This window comes from Coregonus clupeaformis, unplaced genomic scaffold (assembly GCF_020615455.1).
Source record: "Coregonus clupeaformis isolate EN_2021a unplaced genomic scaffold, ASM2061545v1 scaf0042, whole genome shotgun sequence".
Taxonomy (NCBI): domain Eukaryota; kingdom Metazoa; phylum Chordata; class Actinopteri; order Salmoniformes; family Salmonidae; genus Coregonus; species Coregonus clupeaformis.
The window spans coordinates 502,307-512,500 of record NW_025533497.1 but is presented as its reverse complement, the minus strand read 5'-3'; the positions used below and the strand labels follow the sequence as shown (position 1 = coordinate 512,500).

Sequence of the window (10,194 nt, the reverse complement as noted above, 5' to 3'; positions counted from 1 at the left end):
CCATGGAAGGGCGAATCTGCAGGTTAGGAGAGGAGGCCACCATGTTACGGGGGCTATTGGTTCAGAGGGAGCAGGAGTTATTCGGTCAGAGGGAGGCGCTACAAGAGGCTAAAAGGGAGAAGAAAAGTGTAGAGGCATGGCGAGAGGAGCTGGTTAGGCAGCAGAAGGTGCGGGGGTTAATAAAGGAACCCAGTCCCACTCCTCGCACCAAGCAAGTGGTGCGTGTCGCCAGTCCAGTCCGGCCCGTTCCTGCTCCCCGCACTAAGCCAGTGGTGCGTGTTCCCAGTACGGCCCGACCCGTTCCTGCTCCTCGCACCAAGCCAGTGGTGCGTGTTCCCAGTACGGCCCGACCCGTTCCTGCTCCTCGCACCAAGCCAGTGGTGCGTGTTCCCAGTACGGCCCGACCCGTTCCTGCTCCCCGCACTAAGCCAGTGGTGCGTGTTCCCAGTACGGCCCGACCCGTTCCTGCTCCTCGCACCAAGCCAGTGGTGCGCGTCGCCAGCCCGGCCCGGCCTGTTCCTGCTCCTCGCACCAAGCCAGTGGTGCGCGTCGCCAGCCCGTTCCTGCTCCTCGCACCAAGCCAGTGGTGCGCGTCGCCAGTCCGGCCCGGCCTGTTCCTGCTCCTCGCACCAAGCCAGTGGTGCGCGTTGCCAGCCCGGCCTGTTCCTGCTCCTCGCACCAATCCAGTGGTGCGCGTCGCCAGCCCAGCCCGGCCTGTTCCTGCTCCTCGCACCAAACCAGTGGTGCGCGTCGCCGGGGGGGGGGTGCACGAGCTCTGGGGGCCCATGCGCCTGTCATCAATGTAAAAATATTTGTTATGTAATAAATATTTTTCACTGTATCCCTCCAAAAAGTAATTCATTCATAAACCTTTTAAATGTCCATATGTACTTGGAAGCTAAGTGTTTGTTTCTCGGGCTTCAGGAATATGACTGAAAAAGTGTCCCAGGTCTTGAAAAATAAAAGATTGAATTGATTGAAAGTACAAGGGGGTTATCGGCGAACAAATGGTCAAGGCTACGACGGCGCCAGTGCAATGAGTGGAGCTTACTCAGGTGTTCAAAAGCTCATATCAGGCTGAGAGTCTAATGCTTCTTAGGTAGTTCTTCATGAGTTTTAGTTTAGAAAATGATCTCTCTGCAGAAGAGACAGTAACAGGGAATGTAAAAAATGCTTGATTGCCGTAGCAACATCAGGGAAACTGGGAAGAAGGGAGGAGTGCTTAAAATACAGCAGTTCTGCAACATCTTTAATTGAGCCTCTCATTCTCCTTAATTGCCGGCCTCAACACATTACGAAAGAGATTAACTGTATAGGAAGCTCTGGGGACAGTGTAACGATCCCGGCAGTCTGAGTCGGGTCCTGTCTGTGGACTAGTTTTTCTGCTCGTGATCTCCAGTTTCCCGAGGGTTCTGGAACGCTCCGGGGAGCTCTCTTGATTTCCGCACCTGCATCCCATCAGCAATCTGCACACCTGGTCCTGATCATCACCCTTCTTAGGCTCTGGCCTAACATCCATTCCCTGCCGGATCGTTAGCCATGAACAGTAGGTTTACCAGAGTATCAGTCTTAGAGCTGCTAGCGTTAGTTTTGTTGTTTTGCACCTTGTTGGTTTGTTGTTTACTTACCTCCGTTTTTGTTCCATCTGCAGTCACTCGTCCGGAACCTTCATCCAACCTCTGCCTGGTGGTCGGCGGCTGCCGAGCCATGATTGGATCAACCACTGCACCCCCAACAACTAATCAACGCGCCCGCTCTGTTCCCTGGATTATTCAGCATCACTCTTGAATTTGTAAATAAACACTCACCTTCGTTTCAACTTACCTTGTCCTGGTCTGCTTCTGGGTTCTGGCTTTGTAACTCGTGACAGAACGATCCGGCCAGTAATGAACCCAGCGGACCTGGACTCTGTTCGCCATGCCATTTCCCATCAGGAGAAGATGTTGGGACAACATAGCACGGCACTACAGGAGATAGCGTTGTCAGTTCGGAACCTTTCTACCGGTCTGACGGAGGTCCAGAACCAGCGCAAGTTTCCGGTGGAGGATCCACTACCGGTTTCACCCATCTCGCCTGCCGCGTCTGGAGCTGTGTCCTTCCGTGAGCCCAAGGTTCCGACGCCGGATAAATATGAGGGGAGCTGGGAAGATGCCGTTCTTTCCTTATGCAGTGTGGGTTAGTGTTCGATCTACAGCCCTACTCTTATGCCACAGACAAGGCTAGGATAGCCTTTGTGATTGAGTTGCTGCGTGGTCGAGCGCTGGAGTGGGCTTCAGCCGTTTGGGAACGACAAGACCCCTGCATGGCTTCATACCAGGGGTTCACGGCCGAGATGAGGAAGCTCTTCGACCATTCCGTCCGAGGGAGGGACGCAGCTAGGCGCCTGTTTTCGCTTCACCAAGGAACTCGCAGCGTGGCCGACTTCGTGATCGAGTTCAAGACGTTGGCTGTGGAGAGTGGGTGGAATGAGGAGTCTCTGCAAGCGGCCTTTTACCAGGGTCTGTCGGAGCAGCTCAAGGATGAGTTGATCTCCCTATCCGGAGCCTAGTGACCTGGACAGCTTGGTAGCCTTGTCTATTCGGGTGGATAATCGAGTCCGAGAGCGAAGGAGGGAGAAGCAATGGGGTCCGTCCAATCGATCAGCTTCTCAGTTCCCAGTCGGGTCGGGTGGTGGACCAGAACACGTCGATCATTCTCCACCACAAAGGATTAGTGGAGAGGTCCTCTCTCCCGATTCTGAACCCATGCAAGTGGGGCGGCACGGGTTAACCAAGGAGGAGCGTCAACATAGACGTAAGACCAACTGCTGCCTCTACTGTGGTAGCTCGGGACATTACATCTCCACTTGTTCCCGGCGGTCGTCAAACTGCCCGGCTCGCTAAAGTTGGGAGGACTTTTAGCGAGCCAGTTTCAACCTCTCAGTACCTCTGTCAGACCCCGTTTCCCGGCTACCCTTGTGAACAGGAATCAGAGCTTAGCGATTAACGCTTTTATCGATTCAGGTGCCGATGGAAGCTTTCTTGATGCCGAGTTGGTGGAACAGCTGGGGCTTTCCAAGGAGCAATTGCCGGAAGCCATTGAAGCGACCACTCTGAACGGCAGTAGTCTGGCACGTATCACGATGAGGACTGAACCGGTTAAGATGCTGTTGTCGGGGAATCATTCGGAGATGATTTCATTCTTCATTCTGCCGTCTTCCCATGTTCCTCTGGTCCTTGGATACCCCTGGCTGAAGGAACACAATCCCACGTTCGATTGGGTAACGGGCAAGGTAACGAGTTGGAGCCTTGATTGTCATGCTAACTGTCTCAAGACTGCCTGTCCCCATTCGGTTCCCAGTCAGGTGATTGAGGCTAAACCCCCAGATTTGTCCCTGGTTCCCGAGACATATCACGATTTGGGGAAGTGTTCAGTAAGCAGAAGGCTCTGTCACTCCCCTCCCCACCGACCATATGATTGTGCCATCAACCTGTTCCCTGGAGCTGTCTACCCCAAGGGAAGGTTATACAGTATCTCCCGCCCTGAACGTGAGGCTTTGGAGACCTACATCAAGGAGTCCCCTAGCTGCTGGTCTCGTTCGTCCCTCATCATCACCCCTGGGGCAGGATTCTTCTTTGTGGGTAAGAAGGATGGCTCTCTTCGACCGTGTATTGATTATCGGGGGTTGAATGACATCACGGTCAAGAACAAGTATCCCCTGCCCTTGATGAGTTCTGCCTTCGACTCCTTACAGGGTGCTACGGTGTTCACCAAGCTAGACCCTACGCAATGCGTATCACATGGTCCGGATCAGAGAGGGAGACGAGTGGTTGACGGGTTTCAATACACCGATGGGTCACCGAGTATCAGGTGATGCCGTTTGGACTGACCAATGCTCCAGCGGTATTCCAGAGTATGGTGAACGACGTCCTGAGAGATATGATCGGTCTCTTTGTGTTTGTTTACCTGGATGACATTCTGATCTTCTCGAAGGAACCTTCCGACCACGTCCAGCATGTCCGGCAGGTTCTGCAGCGATTGTTGGAGAATCGCCTGTTCGTGAAGGCCGAGAAGTGCGAGTTTCACGCCCACACGACATCCTTTCTCGGGTACATCATCTCCAGGGGAGAGATTAGGATGGACCAGGAGAAGGTTAGAGCGGTTCTGGAATGGGCCCAGCCCGGTACGAGATTGCAGCTCCAGAGATTTTTGGGGTTTGCGAATTTCTACCGCAGATTCATCCGGGATTACAGCCGTGCGGCCGCTCCGTTAACTGCCTTGACTTCCAGTATCAGGAGCTTCAAGTGGAATCCGGAGGCGGATCGAGCGTTTCTGGATTTGAAGAGGCGATTCACCAACGCACCGATTCTCTCTCAACCGGACACGGCCCGTCAGTTCGCGCTGAAGTGGACGCGTCTGATGTGGGAGTTGGCGCCATCCTGTCGCAGCGATGCTCCACGGACAGTAAACTCCATCCCTGCGCCTACTACTCTGTCGCCTTTCGCCTGCGGAGAGGAATTACGATGTGGGTAACCGGGAGCTTCTCGCGGTGAAACTTGCCTTGGAGGAGTGGCGCCACTGGTTGAGGGGGCGGAGCAACCGTTTATTGTCTGGACTGACCACAAGAATCTTGCTTACGTGCAATCGGGTTAGACGTCTCAACTCCCGCCAGGCCAGGTGGTCGTTGTTTTTCGGACGATTCAATTTTTTCCCTGACGTTCCGACCTGGATCTAAGAACGGCAAGGCGGACGCCTTGTCTCGGATGTTCTCCAAGACGGAGGAGAGTGGGTCCAAGACCGAGACAATTCTCCCCCGGAACTGCGTCGTGGGAGCTGTTAGGTGGAAGATTGAGGAGGAGGTGATGGCGCTCTTCGGACGCAGCCCGGTCCCGTAACGGTCCACCCGGTCGGTTGTTTGTGCCTGAGTCGGTTCGTCCTGCGGTCCTCAAATGGTCCCACGCCAGCAAGATGGCTTGTCACCCTGGCGTGGCTCGGACGATGGCGTTTCTTCGCAGACGTTTTTGGTGGCCTGCCATGGCCGAGGATACTCGGGGTTATGTTGCTGCCTGTCCAGTGTGTGCGCAGAATAAGAGTACCAATCGGCCCAGCTCTGAACTACTTCACCCCTTCCTATTCCCCGGCGACCATGGTCGCATCTGGCCCCTGGACTTTGTCACTGGGTTGCCCGCTTCTAAGGGGAACACGGTCGTTCTGACTATCGTGGACAGATTCAGCAAGTTCGCCCACTTTGTGCCAGTTGCCAAGCTTCCCTCTGCCTCGGAGACGTCCGAGATCCTGGTTAGGGAGGTTTTCAGGGTCCACGGTTTGCCCAGTGATATCGTTTCCGACCGTGGCCCTCAGTTTACCTCTGCTGTCTGGAAGTCCTTCTGTTTGGCCATTGGAGCTACAGTCAGTCTCACATCTGGTTTTCACCCCCAATCTAATGGTCAGGCGGAGAGAGCCAACCAGAAGATGGAATCCACGCTACGCTGCCTGGCCTCTTCCAACCCCACCTCCTGGGTCTCTCAGTTGCCTTGGGTTGAGTATGCCCACAATACTCTCCCTACATCTGCCACTGGGATGTCTCCCTTCCAGTGCCTGTATGGCTACCAACCTCCCTTGTTCCCTTCTCAGGAGAAGGAGCTCTCAGTGCCTTCTGTTCAGGCCCATATTCGTGCTGCCACCGGACCTGGCATCGGGCCAGAAAGGCACTCCTTAGAGTTTCGGACCGGTATCAGCTCCAGGCGAATCGTCGCCGGATCCCCGCTCCCACCTATACCATCGGAGATAGGGTCTGGTTGGCCACACGGGATCTTCCCTTTACGGACTGAGTCTAGGGAAGTTGTTACCGAAGTTCATTGGTCCGTTTGTGGTGGAGAAGGTGATCAATCCGGTGGCAGTTCGACTCAAACTCCCGAGGACGCTCAGAGTCCATCCCACCTTTCATGTCTCCTGCCTCAAGCCTGTTTTCCTCAGTCCTCTGTTGCCTCCTCCGCCTCCTCCTCCTCCTCCTCGGATGATCGGAGGTGGTCCTGCCTACACGGTGCGACGCATCATGGATTCCAGACGGCGGGGCCGGGGTTTCCAGTATCTCGTGGACTGGGAGGGGTATGGTCCTGAAGAGAGGAGTTGGATTCCGCGGCGACAGATCCTAGATGCTGACCTCATCCGTGACTTCTACCGCCTCCATCCTGGCGCTCCGGGGAGTCCGCCCGGTGGCGTCTCGGAGGGGGGGTACTGTAACGATCCCGGCAGTCTGAGTCGGGTCCTGTCTGTGGACTAGTTTTTCTGCTCGTGATCTCCAGTTTCCCGAGGGTTCTGGAACGCTCCGGGGAGCTCTCTTGATTTCCTCGCACCTGCATCCCATCAGCAATCTGCACACCTGGTCCTGATCATCACCCTTCTTAGGCTCTGGCCTAACATCCATTCCCTGCCGGATCGTTAGCCATGAACAGTAGGTTTACCAGAGTATCAGTCTTAGAGCTGCTAGCGTTAGTTTTGTTGTTTTGCACCTTGTTGGTTTGTTGTTTACTTACCTCCGTTTTGTTCCATCTGCAGTCACTCGTCCGGAACCTTCATCCAACCTCTGCCTGGTGGTCGGCGGCTGCCGAGCCATGATTGGATCAACCACTGCACCCCCAACAACTAATCAACGCCGCCCGCTCTGTTCCCTGGATTATTCAGCATCACTCTTGAATTTGTAAATAAACACTCACCTTCGTTTCAACTTACCTTGTCCTGGTCTGCTTCTGGGTTCTGGCTTTGTAACTCGTGACAGACAGGTCATCTGGATACTGGACAGACAATAAATCGGAAGATGCAACCAGATTATCATATTTAGCGGACAACAGTTCTTGAGGGCTTGACCAAAAAAAGCACTTTTCGATTTTCTTTCATACTGGTGAACCGGCGTTTGAGTTGTGTAGTTGCAATATAAACAGTCCCTTATCTCTGGCATATCTTGGCCTGCATCATTCAAGACTAAGTTTAAATTGTGTGCAGCGCAATGGACATATAATGCATAATGTCTCAGGAAAGACTGTCTGGGTTGGCAATAGTATAGAAAACAGTCGGGCCCGTAACCTGGACCTACAGGCCGTGGTGAAAACATTTGCACACACAAAATGAGGACTTCAGGAGACCAGGGGAGTCTCTCAAGTTGGATTTAATTTGATTTAGGCCTAATTTAATTTACCTTGAATATTGCAGCACATTTGTGTAGGCTATTAGCCAAACAAAACCCTTGAGTTTAACAATAAATAGTGGTTGAATTTATCCTCAAGCAGACTACTTTTTTCCTCATTGTTAGGCTATTTGATGTGTCATTTTTATTAAACGTTTTATAAATAGCACCTAAATCGCAGCTAAAGGCGGTATATATCTATAGATAATACACTGCATATTGAAACAATCCCTAGTAAGCTAGTGTTTTGAGGGTGGACTGACTATTATTTGGCACTACAAGACTGGTTTTACACACAACAACTTTCTATCCAAGCTGAGAGAGAGGGTGAGGACGGCTCATGTCCTGCAGGTTAAGGCAGCCTATACAGGACAGCTGGACCTTGCGGGGGGCCCAGAGAAACTGTGTTTACGCCAATGATCTACCAGAAGTAAGTATTTTAGATAGGAGAGAGAGAGAGAGAGGGGGGAGAGTTGAAGAGAGAGAAAGAGAGAGAGAGAGAGAGAGAGAGGGGGGGAGGGGAAGAGAGAGAGAGAGAGAGAGAGAGAGAGAGAGAGAGAGAGAGAGAGAGAGAGAGAGAGAGAGAGAGAGAGAGAGAGAGAGAGAGAGAAAGAGAGAGAGAGAGAGAGCAGAGAGAGAGAGAGAGCAGAGAGAGAGAGAGCAGAGAGAGAGAGAGAGAGAGAGAGAGAGAGAGAGAGAGAGAGAGAGAGAGCAGAGAGAGAGAGAGAGAGAGAGAGAGAGAGAGCAGAGAGAGAGAGAGAGAGAGAGAGAGAGAGAGAGAGAGAGAGAGAGAGAGAGAGAGAGAGAGAGAGAGGAACCTGTGTGTTAATAGAGGTGTCTGCTCCTGTCCTTCTGTCTGGCTTCCTAATGAAGGACTGACTCCATGTTTAATTCAACAGACACGGACATCTCCTCCCCCAAAGGCAGGAAGAGAAAATTGTGTCTCTCTCTCTGTCGCTCCGGTCTTCGTCTCCGTTCCCTCTTTCTTTCCCTCTCTCTTCTCTCTGTCACTCCCGCTCTCTCTCTTTCCCTCTCTCCCTTTGTGTTGCTCCTGTCTTCCAATCCCCCCTCACTCTCCCTCTCTCTCTCTCTTGCTCGCTCTGTCTCTCTAACAAAGGGGTGAATCGTTCATCAATCATTGTAAAGTGTGGCTGACAATGGATCTGTCCTAATTAGAGCACCTAAATGTTACCCTGATGCCTGCTAGGCTGCTATCACTACCTGTGTGTCTGTTTTGTGTGCGTGTGTGTGTGTGTGTGTGTGTAAGTGAGTCCGAGGTTTGGTGTGAAGCACACACTGTGTAATAGCCCATGTACAGTGTAAGTGTGTCCCCCTCTGTACTGTAAGCAGGGGTTTAGTGTGTGTTAGGCCTCAGTGGGTCCCTCAGCCCTGTAATTTCATGGTGGCCTGGTTACCCCGCTACCTCTCCTGTCCTCCAATACTTATAGGTGTTATTATTCATGCCATGCCGTACACAATCCCACCGTTGGGCTCTCACTCACCGGAGCCCGCTGCCATAAAGCCAGTCATCTGCTAATTCAGCTAGTGTATGGTTCTCCTAGTCTGCGTCCCAAATGGCACCCTATTCCCTATGTAGTGCACTACTTTTGACCAGGCTCTGGCCAAAAGCACTACATAGAGAAATTGGGTGGTATTTGGGACGCAGCCCTAGCCTCAACGTCAACAATGAAACTCTCCATTTGAATGGCCTTTCTCTCTATTCTAAGGCCTTTAGTCCTTCACACCTTTAGATTATGGTAGCAGCTTTCTCTCCAGCTCCTATTCATTCGCTATGAAGACTGATGATGATGAAAATGATTAAAAAGCCATTTGCTAAATGCGGTAAACAAATAAACTGTAGAGTATTTGAAACAATTAAGGGGTGACCGGTTTTTCTTCTTCTTCTCTTATCTTTAGCAGCATTAGCGTTAGCCAATGTGAAGCAGCAGCTAGCATTAGCGCTCCCTTACTTCTTTTGAGGAGGCGTAAGCGTAGCCAACGTGAAGCAGCAGCTAGCGTTAGCGCTCCCCTGCTTCTATTGAGGCGCGGCAGCATCTTCATTATCTCCACATGGAGACGTCTGGGTATTATGAAAGATTACCAGTCCTCCTGACAGCCGCCCAGATGTGAGCACTTTTCAATTATACCCGGGCTAACCAACCACGTCGAGGAGGAGAGAAGCGAGGGATGAGAGAGGGACATAAAAAGAGTAGTGAAGGCGCTCTCTAACATCTTCTTTAGCTTATCTCGGAGAATGAATGCTGTCAGAAGTGTTTTTGTTTCCTCAGCTCGGTGGCAAAGGGATTCTTTTTCAACCGCTCCTCCCCCTCACTTTGCCTTCGAAAGAAGTCCCGGAGAGGTGGAGTGATCTGCCCACACTCAGGGCTGTTGGGGTCCCACATGTCTCTGTTGGTTCTGACTGCATACCTCCTCGGTGAGAGGATAAATAAACCATGATGCTCTGTAATGACTGTTGATTGGATGATTAAACATGTCCTAGGGCGCTGCTCCGAGGGCTTCCGGGGGCTACGATGGGTAACGGGGAACGTAAGCCGTCATAACCCCAGGCCACACTGACATCCAAACGAGAAGCAAATCAGTGTCTACATTTAGCAGGCCTCTGGCTTAACGAGTTAGTGTTTTGGCTTCATACGTAAACTAATTAGTGTTTTGGCTTCATCAGTAACACCTCCATTAGAATCAATACAACTCCTGAGTGGCGCAGTGGTCTAAGGCACTGCATCGCAGTGCTAACTGTGCCACTAGAGATCCTGGTTCGAATCCAGGCTCTGTCGCAGCCGGCCGCGACCGGGAGACTCATGGGCGGCGCACAATTGGTCCAGGGTAGGGGAGGGAATGGCCGGCAGGGATGTAGCTCAGTTGATAGAGCATGGCGTTTGCAACGCCAGGGTTGTGGGTTTGATTCCCACGGGGGGCCAGTATAAAAAAAAAAAAAATGTATTCACTAACTGTAAGTCGCTCTGGATAAGAGCGTCTGCTAAATGACTAAAATGTAAATACACTCATGTAAC

The 10,194-nt window shown here is 52.1% G+C and overlaps 1 protein-coding gene across 1 annotated transcript in view; it reads right to left on the bottom strand.

The window, feature by feature from the left end:
• Positions 1 to 10,194, bottom strand: part of LOC121543383 (plexin-A4) — a 392,722-nt gene that overhangs the window by 105,115 nt on the left and 277,413 nt on the right. The window lies entirely within an intron of this gene.